Source organism: Ochotona curzoniae, unplaced genomic scaffold, assembly GCF_017591425.1.
Source record: "Ochotona curzoniae isolate NIBS_2020 unplaced genomic scaffold, NIBS_Ocur_1.0 contig_3819, whole genome shotgun sequence".
NCBI lineage: Eukaryota > Metazoa > Chordata > Mammalia > Lagomorpha > Ochotonidae > Ochotona > Ochotona curzoniae.
The window spans coordinates 48355046-48373087 of NW_024466004.1; the positions used below are offsets into that span (position 1 = coordinate 48355046).

General features: G+C 41.7%; 1 pseudogene; it reads right to left on the reverse strand.

Moving 5' to 3' along the window:
- Positions 1–8773: 8773 nt before the first annotated feature.
- On the reverse strand, positions 8774–9188 carry LOC121158651 (annotated as a pseudogene).
- Positions 9189–18042: the final 8854 nt, after the last annotated feature.

An 18042-nucleotide genomic window follows, 5' to 3' on the forward strand; every position in this document is an offset into this window, starting at 1 on the left:
AGAGAAAGAGCAAAAGAGAGAGAGAGATCTTCCATCTGCAAGTCAACTGTTTTACTCTGCAAATAGCTGCTTTGACTAGGGCTAGGCCAGGCAGCACCCAGGTTCCTGGATCTCCATCCAGGTCCCCCACATGGGTGGCAGGAGCCCACACAGTTCAGCCATCATCTGCTGCTTTCCCAGGCACATTGGATAGATGTTGGTTTGGAAGTGGAAAAACTGAGTCAAACTGAAGCTCATATGTGATGCTGGCATCACAATCAGCAGCTTAGCCTACCATACCACAGTGCTGGCCCCTTAAAAACCATACTTCATTGCCACATGAAGAAAATAACAAGGTGATGCTTCCAGGTAATGTGAGACAGCTATCCTGTGTACAACTGAAAACACTTTTTTCCTCAAATGCAAAATCCTTGTGCAGTGTTCTTTCCTTGATATCCGATAGCATAAGTACTATGGTGTAACAATATTGAAATACTATGGTGTAAAATGAAAACATCTTATGTAACATGATAAGGGAATGAGAGATGGAAAGAAGAAAAGATATCCACCGTACACTCATGTATATACAAATTCACAAAATTAGGATGAAATACTGATTATAATCACAGTCTTCATTTCTGTAGTTGTCATGTAGTCAGGTCAGATCTTGTCTTCATGACTGCCTTCTCCCATGAGCCAGTCTGTATCCCTGTTGTCTTAACAAGCCCCTCACATGGTCACAGTCCCTCCCCTGAATGGGTGAGGTCAAAATTGAAAGGTCTGGCTCCTAGCAGAACTTCAATCACTGAATTGTAGCTTCCCATGACTTAATTACAAGTGTGCTAGTACAAAGGTACAGGAATAGAAGCAAAAATGTTATCAATAGGTTACAAGATGTCATTCTCATTTAGATTGGATAATGATTCAGAGTATGTATTTTCTCTGAGAGCCTTACCCCAGCTCTTCAATGTGTTTCCACCCAGCTGGCATTGTAACTGAATCTTCAGAAAGCTATGTCACCATTCTATCAAGGCAACTGCTTCAGGATGCTGGAGAAAGAGACCATCCAAGCCTGCTGATGTCTTGGCCACACCTTCAAGTGGGTGGTAAAAAATTGCCACTTATTTCCTAACTGGTTAAGAGACCACCAATGGGAAACGTTTTGCCTATAGGTTCCATCCCAGCAAGGAGGTGTCATGAAATGCTTAAAATCCCAACACCCTTCCTCAAACCTTTGGTGTCTCTCCATCTCTCCTTTCAAGAAGCACCCTACCTTCCGGCTTTCTCCCAGGCGTGATTTCCCCTTCCCTCTACAGAAAGGCATTCACCTGCTCACTTTACAAAAAAACTTCTCTGTCCGCAACTGATTCTTGGCTTTTCATTTCTTTTTTTTTTTTTTTGAAATTTATTATTTTTTTATTGCAAAGTCATATATATATAGAGAGAGAGGAGGAGAGACAGGAAGATCTTCCATTGAATGATTCACTCCTCAAGTGTTCGCAATGGCTGGAGCTGCGCTGATCTGAAGCCAGGAGCCAGGAACTTCTTCCAGATCTCCCACACGGGTGCAGAGTCCCAAGGCTTTGGGCCGTCATCGACTGCATTTTGAGGCTTCAAGCAGGGGGTTGGATGGGAAGAAGGGTGCAGGATATGAACCAGCGCCCATATGGATCCTGGCATGTTCAAAGCGAAAACTTTAGCAGCTAGGCCACCGATCCAGGCCCTGGCTTTTCATTTCTATACTAAGCAGAGGATAAAATCTATTAGGTTTTTCTGGCAATAGAGGACACATTAAGAGCAAGGACTTTCATGAACCTGGTGTCATTTGCTCTGAAGTGAGTTGCTTAATCAGAAGCAATGCCAACTAGAATACTAAGAGAGTGAATAAGGAAGACTTTCTGTAAGTCCACAGATGATGGTTTTAACAGATAAATTCCATGCAGAGAGGGCAGATCCATGTCCACAGTAAATGTCTGCTCCTAGAAAGAGCAAAATGCTGCCCCTTCCGCAGTCTGATATAATCAACTTGCCAGCAGATTCTTCCATGATAACTTAGGACATGTCTACTGGCAATAGAATGCTAAAAGAACCAATCAGATTTTGGAGTAATTGTCTTTCTATTTTTGAAATACAGGAGATTCCATTTTTGGCCTCATTATGCCCAAAAGTTATACATCAAACTTCTGAGCCGATTACTCAAGTGTTTGGTGCTTAGCTTAACTTCTTAGAACAGGTGTTCCCTGACATAAGCCCAGGTAGATCTATAGGTTGTCAGTTACCGACACATAGGGCACTATCAGGGAGTGGAGCAGGCTGGAAGTAATAAGCATGGGAGTCTAGGCTTGGGAGGGGGATGTTCAAACAAGTGAGCTGTTTTACTGTGATTCAGTTTTATTGTATTAAAAATGTTTTATGCAAGGCCCTATGCGATGGCTCAGTGACTAAACCCTTGCCTTGCATGTGCCAGGATCCGATATGGGTGCCTATTCAGGTCCTGGCCGCTTCATTTTTCCATCCAGCTCCCTGCCTGGGGCCTGGAAAAGCAGTGGAGGATGGCCCAAAGCCTTGAGATCCTGCACTCATGTGGGAGACCTGGAAGAAGCTCCTGACTCCTGGCTTCGGATTGGCTTAGCTCTGGCTGTTGTGGCCACTTGCGGAGTAAATTAATGGACAGAAGATTTTTTTCTCTCTGTATCTCCTTTTCTCTGTAAATCTATCTTTCCAATAAAAATAAAATAAATCTTTAAAAACTATATATTTTATATGTGCTTTAACTTTTATTTTTTTGCCTTCCATTTTCAAAGTACTTTGGATTTACTGTCTAAACAACCTCAGTTCCAATTCAGTCAGGTAAAATTTTTATGACATTAAAACCTGTGCCAGTACATGTTAGTTTTAAAGAGCATGTATCCTCTTCATTTGAAGATTTGATTTATTTACTTACTTACTAAAAAAAAAAAAAAAAAAAAACAGAGATAAACGCACACACACAATTTCCATCCACTGGTTTACTCCCCAAATGCCCACCAAGAGCTAGGACTAGACCACAACAAAAGCTGCCAGCTGGAACAGAATCAAGCTCTGCCTTGTGGGTAGCAGGAACGCAATTACTGAAGGCATCATCACGGTCTTTCAGGGTCTGTATCAGCAGGAAGTTCGAGTCAGGTGCTAGAGCCAGGAATTTAACTCAGGCATCTTCACCAGAGGCTCAGACACCAGGTCAAACAGCTGCCCCTATTTTAATCCCAAATATTTTGAACTTTCAGAGGAATCAGAATCCATTCATATGCCTCTGTGTGTGTGTGTGTGTGTGTGTGTGTGTGTGTGAATCTGGTGCCTTTCACTATCATTGGATTCACAGTAGAAATTTCCTATTTTCATTAAGTAATTAAAGCATGAAATAAAATTTCAGCTTTAAATTGCCATAATTTCCAATGACATAGCAAACATAATTGAAAAACAGACTTGTTAAGAGAAATTTTTGTAAAATGGATGCTAATTTGAAAGAAAAAAGTCAAGACGACTTGGGGGGCAATGGTGATGGCTGAGGAAGCTGAGTTCCTGCCACCCACTTGAGAGATTTGCTTGAGTTCCTACTTTGTCCTGCAACTAATAGATGGGAGCCTTCTGTTTCTCTGCCTCTGAAAAAACAAAGGAGAGAGACAGAGAAGAGAAGAGAGGAGAGGAGAGGGGAGGGGAGGAGAGGAGAGAAGAAGAGAGGAGGAGAGAAGAGGGGAGGAGAGGGAAAAGGAGGAGAGAAAAAGGGAGGGAAGGAGAAGGTAAGAAAAAGACCATATCATCTACATTATAAACATGGATCGTAATAGTTTTATCTTACAATAGAGACCAAACAAACTGTGAATACACTCTAGTACTTGTTCAACAAATATTGGTTGAATATGTTCTATTTATTAGGTACTATTCTAAATCCTGGTAATACAACAGAGAACAAAATAAAAAATTTTTTGCTCAACTTCATAGAAAGGTACATAGGAATGAACATACCTCAAATAGTCATAAATGAAACACATGAAAATATAGTAGCTAATGGGGCCTAGTGAATTATTGGTAGAGTGAAACACATTAGTTATTTTGTATGATTGATGAAGGCCTCTCCTAGGGGGCATCATTTGAGCAGACATGTAGAAAGTGAGAACTGGAGTGGGTGAGGATCCTGGTGTGTGAGGAAGGGCATTCTCAATAGAACATTTTAGTGTATGCATGAACCTAATATGATCAGTGACAGAGGTCCTACCACTAAATGTGGTGACAAAATAAATACATGAGAGCAAAACACAGACACAAAATCAGAGGAGGACTGGGAAGCACAGACTTTTTTTTTTTTTAAGTTTATTTTGAAAGGCAGAGTTACAGAGAGAGAAGACTGAGAGACAGAGATCTTGCATATGCCTGTTCAGTGGCCAGATGAGTGTAATGGCTCACCCTGGGCCAGGCCAAAGTCAGGAGTTTAACCAACACTCGCAGCATCGGTGGCAGGGATCCAAACACTTGGTTCGTTTTCCAGTGCTCTTCCTAAGCCATAAATAGAGAGCTGTATTGGAAATCGAGTGGCTGTGACTTGAACTGGTATGCCTAGACATGCCTATGTTGCTGGTGGCAGCTTTACTTACTACACCATAATCTCAGCTCCAGAATGCACAGTATTAGCAACTAATATTAAATTATTATACTAAATATGTAGGATTTGAATACATAAGCTTTTTTTTCTTTTTTTTTTAAATTTTATTGTTATTTACATTGTATTATGTGGTGCAGATTTATAGGCGCTGGGGATTCCCCCCACCCCTCCCATACTGAATACATAAGCTTTTAAAAAAATATTATCATCATAATAATTTGTAGGGCTTACATTGTTTAAACTACTTGGCCTACCTGGTGTTACTTCTCTAGGGTCTACCTAGTATTAGATTCTACAGGGATTTGGAGACAAAAAACTTAAATATTAAACACTCTTTCAGCTATTTCCTACACATAATCACATAGGAGGAGTGGGGAAGCGTCCAGATGAGAGGCCAAATGAGGCCTGTAAAATCATTTGAGCTGGCCCTGTCTAGGCAAACACGGGCAGAACTTGAAATCCAATAAATCCAATAAATCCATAGCAGGCTGATTTTTAAGTTGATCAGGTTTCATGGTCTGCCATGGAGTGCATGTGTCAAAGCTGAGCCTCCTTACTGGCTCAGACAGAGCAGTGGACAGCATATCCAGGTGTGCATGGAGGATATGGTAGTACATTGGAGCCTGCATAGGACACCTGGTACCACAACAGACACAGAACAAATTGGTCAACCACCCCAGCATAGTGTTGGAAGTGAAAATCTGAGCAAGTGGATTCTGAAGAGATTTCACCATGCTGGAATGTCAAGATTGGCAGCAATTCAGAACTGTTGAACTATCAAAACCACTTGAGCAGTGCCCTCGGAGCATGCTCCACATCAGGGACCCTGGGATGGTTGGGAAGGTGGTTGTGGCTTCTTCCTTTGTCTCTTCTCTTCCCTGAGATACAGGAAGGAAAAAATAGGATGTGGAAACAATGGTTTTACCCACTTTGCTGTAGCCCTTGACCATTTGAGCCTTAATCAACAATGTAAAGATTATCAAAATAAAAAAATATATATTCTCTAGCACCTTTATACTGTTTCTCCCGTGGTCAGGCATGTACTGCTAAAAGTGAAAAATAACATGCCAGGCACACATATTTCAAGGTATTTAAACTTTATAAATATTCCCTATGATAATAACTTAAGAACATTTATTTTTAGTTTTAGTAGATGAATCTGACTTTTAAGCAAAATTTTCAGAATTTCAAAAGACATCAATTCTTCCTTTGGGATAAACATCTGAAGTGAGAACAACGGTTTGCAATAAGCTGCATTAGTGTGAAGCCTTTTTAACCTATGCTGTAATCTTAGGCAGCAATGGGAAGATATTTATGGAAAGCGCAGCAGGAGCATGATGTCTCACTAAAAAAGTTTAACCAGATAAACACTTGTTTACTGGAGAGGCTGAAATAAGCAGACATGTATATTTGAGTATATGACTGCATGAATAATAGGATTCTCGTAAAAGTGTCTATTGGGGAACAAATATTTTTCTTAATTACTCATTTATTCATTCTCTGGGGTTAGCCAAGCAGATGCTAGTCATAGTAAACTGTTGTTACTATACTCTTAAAAATATGCTGCATACACCTGTAATCACTGATCAGCATTTGATTTTCTATTATAGTATACTTAATGAGTAAGATAACTTATTGACCTAGCACAGCATATCAATTACACGACAGTGAAATTCCACATACAAGTGTTTAAAATGATCAGATGGTACAACAGTTCCTTCGGCATTCAGAGTTACTGAGCTAGGATTCACATGTCACAAAATTTTAGAAAGTCAAGCATAAACACACATCCTAAAAATGTAATAAATGAATAAAAATTGAATTTAGAAATGTGTCAAAATAAGAATTAATGATACTCTGAAAGTATTTTTAGTATATCTGTTTTATAATTTTGATATGAATATATTCAGAATATTTTTAATCCTATTGCCAAAGTATTAGTTAGCTTTAAACCTTCCTAAATAAAAAGATTTTTATTATTTCTTAAAGAATATTTATATGGTTTATAACATTTATGGATTTCCGAATATTGAACCATCCCTGCATTCCAGGGATGAATCCTACTTGATCCGGATGAATGATCTGTCTGATGATTTTTTGAATTCTATTGGCTAGGATTTTGTTGAGAATTTTAGCATCAATGTTCATCAGAGAAATAGGTCTGTAGTTTTCCTTCTCTGATGGTTCTCTGTCCGGTTTTGGGATTAAGGTGATGTTGGCTTCATAGAATGAGTTTGGGAGGGTTGCTTCCTCCTCTATTGTTTTGAAGAGCTTGTAGAGGATTGGGGTTAGTTCTGTTCGGAATGTTTTGTAGAATTCTGTAGTGAAGCCGTCTGGGCCTGGGCTTTTTTTCGTTGGGAGATCCTTGATGACTGTTTCAATCTCTACCTCGGTTATGGGTTTATTTAATTCTGCAGTTGCCTCCGGACTGAGTTTTGGTAGGTGGTGGGAGTCCAAGAACTTTTCTATTTCTTGGTGGTCCTCAAATTTGTGGGAGTACAGTTCTTTGTAGTAATTTCTAATTATTTTCTTAATGATTGCAGTGTCTGTTGTTATGTTGCCTTTTTCATCTTTAATGCTATTGATTCTCAAAAAAACAAAATGCAGTTCTTTGTGGCTAAATGGGCACAACTGGAAACTATAATGCTAAGGGAAATGAGTGAATCCCAAAAGATTAGATACCACATGTTTGCCTTGATTTAACGTGTAATTTTTGTTTGGTTGTTTGTTATTTTTTGAACCTGTCATTGATACTGTCTCAACCCAGATGTCTCAAAGAATGGAACTTGCATTATTTTTAACATATTGTTTACCCAATACTATGTCAATTAATTCCATAATGTTGTATAATGATACTGAGGCCTTGTTGGGGCTTTTAACTGACCGGATCTTTACTCTGTTAGACCTATCTTCAGACCATAGAAGGTCTCCCCAAGAGGCCACTGAACTTATCTGGACAATAGGACACGGAACTTTATGCTAGGCATGTGTTTGCAAGCAATGAATCTCAACTGAACTTGATCTATGGTTATGCAACAAGGTGGAGGAATCCACCATGGGGGGAGGGGTGTGGGAGGGGTGGGGGGAATCCCCAGCGCCTATGGAGCTGTACTACATAATACAAAGTAAGCAACAATAATAATAAAAAAGAAAAAAAAAATAAAGAAAAAAAAAAAAAGAATATTTATATGAAGGGAAGTGTTAGAGAGTTACTGTGAAACATCTGCTGATTCACCCCCAAACAGCTGCAACAGCAGTGACTGGACCGGATCAAAGCCTGGAGCCTGACCTGCACCCAAGTCTCTCAGGTGGGAGGCAGGGCGCAGGCGCTTTTGTTACTTTCCCAGGCACATTAGCAGGGAGCTGAACCCTAAGTGCAATAGTTGAGAGTCAAACTGATGCTCATATTTGATGCTGGGATTGTGGAGAATCTCAATCCACGGTGGTCCAAAACACCTATAATGCATACAAGATGCCATCACCACAAGCAGAGGATGAGCCTACTATGACCCTATGCTGGCCCTCAGTAAATACATCTGAATTTGGGAAAATGGATGAAATTGTAGAAAGAACTAACAGTGTGAATTCAGCTTATAACATATTTAATTGGGGACTTAACATTTTAGATTTAGTGTGCACCCAAGCTAACGTCATTTGGCATATTCTACTTAATACGTTTCTTTATGTGACTGCTTTTCTCCTTTAAAATTCTGTGAAGACATAGTTAATTTATATTACTTGGCCAAATATATAGAAAATGGTATATGTATGTGTGTGTATGTGTATGTGTGTGTATAGACATGTATATTTGAGTATATGACTACATGAATAATATATATATATACACACATATGTACATACATACTTTGGAATACTACTCAGCCATAGAAAAAGAAATTTTGGCTTTTACAATAAAATGGATACAACCGGAAACCATTATGCTTGTTGAAATAAGCCTGTATGAAATAAACAAATATACTTCTCGAATAAGTGGCAACTAACCCAGAACACACACACACACACACAAATACAGGAATGAAATGGTCACTTTAGGGGAGAATTGCCATTTTTAGCCTGTGTTTATACTCCAGTGGAACTAGGTCTTGTGGACATTTTAATTTGTTTTTATTTATTTATTTTTGAATTTTTAATTACTCAAAATTTCATGCTTTTATTTAGCTGAGTCTCTGCTTGTGCCTTTAGCACTTGCACAATGAGTTCCCGCTCCACAGTAAGGAAAGCCCGCTTGCCTGACCCTGTCACAGACACACTTAGCACACATGGAGCCACCATAGGCCCTGTGCACATGGTTTTTTGTTTGTTTTGTTTTGTTTTTGTCTTACACAATCTCATCAAGACTTTAGGGCTCATGGCACAAACCCCTCACAGGCAGCCTAGGCACATGCCATATTCAAATTTGGGGACTTTCCTAACCTTCTTAATATAAAGGTAGACAGTTCTGTTTCCAGGAGTTTGGGACAGTCTGCTTTTGTTGGAGGCTGTATTATAGGAAAACCTACGGTGGTAGGTCAAACTCTGGACCATCCTGACCGTCTCTAAGCATCATCCAGGAAGAGGAAGATGTGAGCAATCATGTGTTCAAAGGTCAAAAAACTATACTTTTTAATTGTTGAATAGTATGATTAATGGAAAATCAAGTCTATGATTATAAAGTATATTAAAAATATGGCTCTGCAAATACTGCTGAAGAGAAAGAGGGAGAGAAGAGTATTGGGGTAGGCAGAGCTGGGGAGTAAGCACAGTGGGACTGTCTTCTTAAACTGTACACACAAAATGCAAAACAGCTCTTCATACAGACAAAAAGTTAAAATTGTAAGAGAAAACTCACTGTGAAAATGTTAACATTAACAGGATTTTCCATTTTTATATTATATGACTTTTTAAAGATCATTTATTTGAAAGGCAGAATGAGAGAGGAGAGAGGAAACTTCAGCTTGTGGGTTCATGCCTCAAATGATCTCAACAGCCAAGACTGAATCAGGTTAAAGCCAGGAGCCAGGAACTCTATCTAGGTTTTCCATGGGATAGTGGGGTGCTAAGAATGTGGGCCATCTCCCACTGCCTTCCCAGGCACATTAGCATGGCAAATGTGACCAGTGATAATCTCTTTCTTCCCTTTCTTTCTTTCTTTCCTTTCTTTCTTTCTTTCTTTCTTTCTTTCTTTCTTTCTTTCTTTCTTTCTTTCTTTCTTTCTTTCTTTCTTCTCTTTCTTCTCTTTCTTTCTTTCTTTCTTTCTTCTCTTTCTTTCTTTCTTTCTTTCTTTCTTTCTTTCTTTCTTTCTTTCTATTTATCTACACACACACACACACATATACATATAATTTGCATATTAACCCCACAATAGGGTGAATTGAGGGCGGGAGGAGGTGACAAAGGGAAGTATGGTTATCTTCTTAGGCTTGCATCTAGGAAATACATGAAATCTATTCTTACATTAAATAAAAGAAAAAAGAATAAGCTAACAGGCAAAGATCTTAAGCATGCTTTCCGTTGGACCAAAGGAACAATCTAAGCCTCAATATTTATAGGAAAATAAGAGAAATCTTTATCTCTGATTGAATGATCCGTGCTAGATGATTGGTTATTGCTACAGAGGAATTCTAAGAGCTACGGTTCAGTAGTTGCAGCTGAGGTTTCTAGCAGCCTTCTGTCAAGAACCCAAGCAAGTGAAGAGTGGCAGTTAAGGGTCATTGACAAGATTTTCAGGGTGATTAAAAGGAACTTTTCCTTTTAACGATCTGTTAAAAGGGGAGGAAACTAGATGCAAGGCTGATAAACAGCTTTGAAAATAAGGATGACCGTCACTAACAGGTATCCTTTAGCATCTTAGAGTAAAAACCAGAAAGTGAAAAGTCAAACATTCAATATTTGTATCCATGGTAGCAAAATGTAATTTTTTACTGATTCTTTTTGGTAAGTCTCAGCATTTACAAAACGTAAGTCTTCAGTGGCCGGAAAACACCAAAAAAAAAAAAAAAAAAGATAAACATATTTCTGAGGAAATCAGTGTTTGCCTGGTAAGGTTGGCTAAACCTAACTATTTCATTGGAAAAGGTGAACATTGTAGCTGAATATTGTTGGAGAATATTGTGGAACACTAAAGTGAGCTACATATTAGTAAGAATTTATTTCAGAGCAATGTGTACTGAAAAGATCCTTTATGCTTTCAAATAAGATCAAGGAAATATCTATTACTAACCTCTGGGAAAATTATTATACTTAAGTAAAATGTTGAGTGATTTTACAAAAATTTTAGTTGTCAAAGCTACCAGTAAGTCATTTAGCTTCATTCATACCTAAACAGAGAATCCACATAAATTCTTTCCTGTTATGATAAACATTGTGGGCTTCTCTAGGACAAGAAAATACCGCTCCTCATTCTTAAACCTAAATTGCAAAATAAGAGCAGTAACCTCTGAGACCAGATTCCAAGGTGGTTTACAAAATTAGGAAGAGGCAAGCCTGGATTTACCAACAGATATGAGAGTGCCCTGCAATAGGGATCACATGTTCAGCTAGCAAAATCAAGCCTGCTCCCGAAGAATGGCTTTGTGATTCTAATGGCCAGGAAAAAATGAAAGGATGAATAGTGGCATATGAAAAAAATAAATTTTTATTGGAAACCAGCTTGTTCAGTCATTCCCATGTGTCTGTGATTAATGTTACAACACAATGGCAGAGTTGTGTGTCAGCAACTGAGACTTCTTTGGTGCTCTCCTCATTTCCTCTTGTGCAGGCCATCCTACAAGCTACATTCACGCAATTATAATCACGAGTACATTCAGTGCCATGTATATTGTCATGCCACAGTAATTCTATATTGTTCACTAGTGAAAAAAAATCTGGTCAGTGCAAGATAAAAAAGGGGAAATGTGGACTTCAAATCATATATTTCAGGGCACAACAGAGTCTGGATTATTCTACTATCAAACTAGATGGTAGATTGTAAGATACGCTATTTAATACACAGGCACTTGCTACAGCTTTTTAAAAACAATATTATGTGTTGGGATTGTAAGATTTAGTGCTCATCACAATATTATTATTATTATTATTATTATTATTATTTTAAGATTCACTTATACGCCCAGGTCAAAGCCAGACAAAGCCCTTGGGCTACCTGGCAGTTTACTCTGGGGGCTTAGGGGTGTGGATTTGCAGGGGACCGGGGGATCACACAAGTAGGGGTGAGCGATGACCTGAGGGTTCACGCTCATGTGCAGAATTACTTCTGAGGGACTTCCATGGATAAGGCCACTGCACATGTAAGTAAGTGAGGGGCTGAGACCAAATGATTTGGAAGGGGGCCTTTAATGGTCAGGCTGAAATATGAGTACACATGGGAGACCTGAGCTGGGGTAGTTAACATCAACCATCACCAAGCACCACTCTATTAGTGCACATAGAACTAAGACTGGGGCCTACATGGCAGGGCAAAATCACAGTATTCCCCAGTGAGAACTGGAACAGGCGATGGATAATGTTAGAATAGGTTATGTCAATAACCAGCATGTGAGAGAAACGGGTCTGGTAGAGAATCTATGGGAGATATGTGGACTCACCCCATGGAACTGCAATCTCAGTTGGCATGTCCAAGATCTGTGGATGGGGACAGGCCTGGCTGGGGAGCTAACGGGATGGTCCAGCTGAGTTTGGGCTGGACATGGTTACAGTATCCCTCGGTATAGGTGAGCACTGGATCTGGGGAGTGACAGATAAGGCTATACTCCAGCACCCAAGGCTATACTCCAGCACCCACTGGTACTCATGAGAGCCAGGATGGGTGTAGAACAGACTGGACTAGGTCTTGACTCCATGCAACAGCTGTGCTTAGCTATGGACCAGGTGTGTCTGGGTTGCAGCACCCAACAGTAAGAACCAGAATGGGTGTGGAACAGTACTAGCACTGTTCCTGCTAGGACAAGAGGTGGACAAAGTCAACCTGGGTCAAAGACCCACTGTTGTATGTGAGATCTGCTACTGAGAGGAAACCCGTTACAGAAGTTTAAGAAACTCCTTCGATGGGATGCAGTCCTGCAGGTGAGTGCAAGAACCAAGACAAGGAACAGCCTGGACCATGCCAGGTTACAATAACCACCAAAATACATGTGGATCAGGTCTAGAGATGAACCAGGCTGGACCAGTTCATAACATCCACTGGCAGAACTATGAACCAGGACAGGGTGCAGGCGGGGGCAGGTTGGCCTGCAACATCAGCCAGTTCACATTAGGGCTGGGACAGAGATCTGGCTGGACTGGACTAGGCTGTAGCACTAACCAGCAGGAGCTGGGACTGGGACAGGCTGTACTGAGCCAGGCTGTGCAACACAATAGTGGATCCTGAGGTAAGGTGAGCCATGCTAACCAGGGGTCTGTGAGTACTGAGATTGTGAGCCCCAGGGGCGGGGGATCCAGCGGGTTCATGTTATCTGACCCAGGTCCTTGGGTGTGCCTGCATGGTGGGTGCCAGGTTCATGAACCCTGGGAGCATGGGATCCAGTGAGTCTCATTTTGCTTAATCTGGGTCCTTGGGCCAGCTTACAAGTGAAAAAGGCAGAACAGTGGATGCGGACTCTGATGCACATGGAGAATATGCCTCATTAGGTACCAAAGCAGAAGAAGGAGAACTGAAAAAGCTGAACAACTATCCCAGTCAAACAATGACAGCAAAAATCTGGGTGAATGGAGACTTGAGGCCAACCTGAAAGACAGAGTTAGAGATTTTCCATCCTCTGGTTCACTCCCCCAAATGGCCACAATGTCTGGAGTTGGAGCCAGGAGCATCTTCTGGGTCTCCACATGGGAGCAGGGTTTCACACACTTGAGTCATCTTACATTGATTACTCGGGCACATTAGCAGGGAGCTGGATTGGAGAAGCTGGGACTCTAACTGGCATGTTAATGGAGTACCAGGCCCATAGGCACTGGTTTTATCTGTTATGCTTCAGTGTTGGCTCTTATAATACTCAAAATTGGCAAGAGTAAATCATAGGAAAAATTAGAAAATTTATTTATTAAGATTTATTTATATATTTACTTCTATGAAGGCAGAGTAATACACATACACACATAGAAGACTTCCATCTACTGGTTCACTCTCCAAATGGCCACCAATAGCAAGGTCTGACCCAGATGGAAGCCAGCAGCCAAGGAACTCACTGCTGGACTCCCACAGGTGTGACAGGGTTCCACATGTTTGGGCCATCATTTGGTACCTTCCAAGGCACATTAACAGGAAGTTAGTTCAGAAGTAGAGCCACTGGGACTCAAATCAGCAATCTGGTATGGGAGGATGGCATTTCAGGATGTAGATTAATCAACTACACAGCAGTGCTGGCCCCACTGAATATTTAAAACACAATATTTTACCACAGCAGAATTAATTGATTAATTTTTAATGATTTATTTATTTCAAAGGCAGAATTACAAAGAGAGAGAGATATCTTCTATCTGCTAGGTCATTCCCCAACTGGCCTCAACAGTCAAGGCTGGGCCAGGTCAAGACTGGGATTCAGGAGCCTCAATGTGGACCTCCCATGTGGTTTCAGGATACCAAGCACTTGGGGCCCTCCTCTACTGCTCATCCTGGGCTTTAGCAGAGAGCTGAGTCAGAAGTGGAGCAGCTAGGACTCAAACCAGTGTCCATATGGGATGGCAATTATCACTGGCAGCTTTACCTGCTACACCACAATGCCAGCCCCGGCAAAATTAATTTGTAAAAATAATGTAATGGTAGTAGCCCAAGTAATTGGGTCCCTGCCACTTACACAGGAGATTTGGGTTGCATTCTTGGCTCTGGCTCTTGCCATGGCCTCACTCTGATCTGGGCCAGTTCAGTCATTACGAGCATTTGAAGAGTGAACTGGAAGATAGGGTTGTCTCTGTTTTTTCTAAATGTCTCCAATAAATAAAACTAAAAAAGAATTTAAGTTGTAGTCAAACAACTTGATTTATGACAAAGCAAGGAAAACCTTTTGTTAATGATGAGCTAATTAACTGATAGGGAAAAAAGTGACTAATGGTTTCTTCTTTTATGAATACATTTGTTTGTTTCAAAGGCATAGTTATACACACACACACAGAGAGAGAGAGAGAGAGAGAGAGAGAGAGAGAATATGTTCCATTTGCTAATTGATTCCCCAAGTGTCTGCAACAGTCAGGACTGGAATAGGCCAAAGTCAGGAGCTTGGGACTCCATCCAGGTCTCCCATGTGAGTGACAGGGACCCAGGTACTTGGGTTATCTTCAGCTGCTTTTCCCTAGTGCATTTGCAGGGAGCTGGGCCAGAAGTGCAGCAGCCAGGACTCGAACCAACAGTCACCAAATATTGGCATCACAGCAGTGATCTAACCTACTTCACCAACAAGTCAATCCCAGGAGTAAAGATTCTTAACATTTGTCTTAAAAGTTTCTCAAAGCATCGAGAACATTTGGAACATTCATAGAAAGTAATAATGATAAAGGCAAATGATACCAAGTTTTCTTTATTCTTATTCAATAGATGTTTTGATACTGCCTAGCTACTGTTTATTTAATAAGAAAATATCAAGGCTAAAGTGACTGAAGTGTTTGTCTATGAATTGTCTGTGTGGAACAATTACATACAAGAATATTTTCTAAAAAGAAAGCAAAAATTGTGTACAACCTGAAACAGAATCTGCAAAGATAACTTACAATTCCCTAGCTGTAGGCAACTGCCTAAGTTGCCACGTACCTAGGCAAGTGTTACATTGCTGGGAGAAAAGCAGCCAAGGTTGGTGGGTATTCTTGGCCTGGTTAATGCCAAATTAATATTAACTATACCAGGGTGCCAGTACAGTTGTCTATTATATCCTATTTTTCTTTTTCAAAGCTATGTGGGGAAGGCAGGGAATGCTGGGCCAGTACATATCACTCCAGCCCCCGGAAGGGGGAACTGCAGATTGCCCTGGGAAATGTTGTCTGGGGATGTATTGGAGTGACAGAGGCTGAGGGCATATTTGACAATGGATGAATGACTTCGGGGGCTTTCATGGACCAATCACAGATAGCTGAGGGAACTGAGACAGGGTGGTTTAGAGGAGAGAAATCTGATGAATGTCTGGGTCAGGCCAAGGCACTCACCCATATGGAAGATCTGGGCTGGACAAATTAGCACCGCCTCCTCCCCCACCACACGCACAGCCCACATGTGTCAGGGCAGGGAATGGGCCACATCAGGCTGTGCTGCAATACCCACAAGAAGACAAGAGGACTGGATCTGGAGCCAGATTCTGTAGGGAACCTATGGGCTACCCTCTGTGGAACTACTGCAGATTCTGTTGGTTTGCCTGGAAAGGTGGGGAGTAGTGATGGGCCAAGCCAGGGTGGACCTTGGAACCCACCTAATCGGAACCCACCTGAAATTCACAGCAGCTGGTACTGGGAGGAAGCCGGGCTGGGAAAGGCTGCAGTGCCTGCCAGCACATGGAAATGCCAAGACTGAGGGCAGACTATGTCGAGCTGGGGCTTGCACCCTGAGATCCTGGGCCTGTTAGGGGAACTCCCCTGCTAGCATCAGCTCCCACTGGGGAGCACAGTAACTGGGACTGGGGGCAGGCCATGCCAGCTGTTAATACCTGCTAACTCTTATGAGAGCCATAAATGGGTGTGGGACAGGCTGTGCTAGGCTGTGGCATCTACCACTTCACATGAGAGCTAGGTTGGGGGTGGTGGGCCAGGCTGGGTTAGACTGCTGCACCCACCTGAGAGAGCTGGGACTGGGGTGGGGTATCTCAGACAGGGATGCAGCACCTGCTGGCACACAGAGCCAGGGCTGGCAGCAAGGCTAGTTTGGGAACTTAGTGAACTCCCTTGATGGGCTGCTGTTCCCACGGGTGATAATGAGAGCTGGGACTAGAGGTGGGCCCTTCTGGGGATATGCCAGGCTGGGCTAGGTTTTGGCACCCACTGGCATACACAAGAGCCAGAATGGGTGCAGGCCAGCCAAGCTAGGCCACAGCACCAACTTGCAGCACAGCGCTTGGGTGTCAATCAGTACCTCCTGGGGCTAGGAGAGGGCCTGGTAGGGAAACTGAGCACTACTCTTCTAGGCTGCAGCTCCCACTAATGAGCACAGGTGGGGCAAGGAGGCAGTAACCATCAGTAAGCATGTGGGCTGGCTTTGGGGTCGGGCTGGGCTGAGCTAAGCTGCAACACCCAGAGGTGTGTACGAGAGCAAGATGGGATGTGGGACAGATACAGTTAGGCTGCAGCAAATGCCAGAACATACAAAAACCAGGGCTGGGGATGAGCTTGTTGGTGTTATTAAGGGGTTACTCTAATTAGGTTGTAGCACCTGCTGATGTGCTTGAAGGCCAGGCTTATGGCAGGCTGGGCTGAACTAGGTCACAGTACTCATCAGTACATGTGAGAGATGGGCTTGGGAGTGGAACTGATCAGGTAGATGCATAATTCTGGTATGTGTGTTAGCTAGTACAGATGGTAGACCAAACCTGACCCTACACTAGCTGGCGCACACAGGAGTCAAGTCTGAGGTCACCCCAAGTGAGGTTTCTTGGGGAGTTCCAGTACCCAACTACAGATGGCTAGACTCGGAGCTCGGTCTCAGGGAAAATAACAACATACATAGTCCAACGTTGGAGTGCATGTATCAGAACTAGGCTTCCTCAGTCTTTGATGTCTGTGCAGTGGATAACATTCCTAGATGCACAGACAGTATGGCAGGCAAGTCCATTTATTCCAGCAGAGGATGCAGAGTGCCTTGTCAGAGGATGGAAAGTAAAACAGGTTGGATGACTCTCCAGCCCAAGCTTTACAACATGTTCCTGTGTCCATGAATGCACACTGTGGTGGGTTTGGTCAACCAATAGACTTTGGAAAGATATTCTCAATGAAGCCAACAATGTCACAGTACTATCAAAACTATTCAAGTAACACCCTTGGAATACTCTTCCCCACACTGGGGTCCCTAAGGTATCATCAAATCACTCTCCCCTCATCCTCAGGTGCTGATGTAGTTTGACAGCAAGGAGTGGTCCCCTCACTTTCCCTCCCTATGGACACATGAGGAAAAAATTGAAATATTTGTCCCAGGCATCTTTCTCTACACCTCCATCCTCCCCACTCTAATCTAAGACCTACATAGGTGTCCATCCCTCTCAAATATGTAAATAATGCTAACAATCTAAGAAAAAATTTTTAAAAGATGGTTTATAATTAGTATAAAATAGGTGTGGAGCAGACTTGGTTAACTTTACAAAAACTATAAAATTGAAAGATGTTCAAAACCTATGATTATTTATTACTTCATTCAACACTGATTCTATGTAGAATATATCTGACTCAATCTTATTTTATTGCACTACTAATGTTAATGGTGAACTTAATTTGTTCTCATTGATTTAACCATTAATAGCCCTGCT